This window comes from Nomia melanderi, unplaced genomic scaffold, assembly GCF_051020985.1.
Source record: "Nomia melanderi isolate GNS246 unplaced genomic scaffold, iyNomMela1 scaffold0014, whole genome shotgun sequence".
Lineage (NCBI taxonomy): Eukaryota > Metazoa > Arthropoda > Insecta > Hymenoptera > Halictidae > Nomia > Nomia melanderi.
This window is the reverse complement of record NW_027475130.1, coordinates 4145656-4146610: the sequence shown is the minus strand read 5'-3', so window position 1 is coordinate 4146610 and position 955 is coordinate 4145656.

Genomic DNA, 955 nt, shown 5'->3' with positions numbered 1-955 from the left:
GTCGATGGTTTTCTCGGCCCCTGGTAGTCCGAGGTCGTTCCCGCTGCACAGATTCATGCGCCAGGGCCTCCTGCAGACAATGCACTTTGGTTTATTGCGCTAGCTCTAATAGCACCCGAGATATCACCAGATATATATTGGATTTTTTTTCCCCGACCCTGAGTGTCCGCCCCATGAGACGGTAGTTTTCTCGGCCCCTGGTGGTCCGAGGTCGATCGATCTGCACAGATTCATGCGCTAGGGCCTCCTGCAGACAATGCACTTTGATTTATTGCACTATCTCTAATAGCACCCGAGATATCACCAGATATATATTGGATTTTCCCAGGCCCTGAGTGTCCTGCCCCATGAGACGGTAGTTTTCACGGCCCCTGGTGGTCCGAGGTCGTTCCCGCTGCACAGGTTCATGCGCTAGGGCCTCCTGCAGACAATGCTCTTTGATTTATTGCGCTATCTGTAATAGCACCCGAGATATCGCCAGATATATATTGGATTTTTCCCTGACCCTGACAGTCCGGCCCCATGAGGCAATGATTATCTCGGGCCCTGGTGGTCCGAGGTCGATCCCGCTGCACAGATTGATGCGCCGGGGCCTCCTACGGACAATGCACTTTGATTTATTGCGCTATCTATAATAGCACCCGAGATTTCACCAGATATGTATTGGATTTTTCCCTGACCTTGAGTGTCCGAAACCATGAGACGGTGGTTTTCTCGGCCCCTGGTGGTCCGAGGTCGATCCCGCTGCACAGATTGATGCGCCGGGGCCTCCTACAGACAATGCATTTTGACTTATTGCGCTATCTATAATAGCACCCGAGATATCACCAGATACGTATTGGATTTTTCCCTGACCCTGAGTGTCCGGCCCCATGAGACGGTGGTTTTCTCGGCCCCTGGTAGTCCGCGGTCGTTCCCGCTGCACAGATTCATGCGCCGGGGCCTCCTACAGACA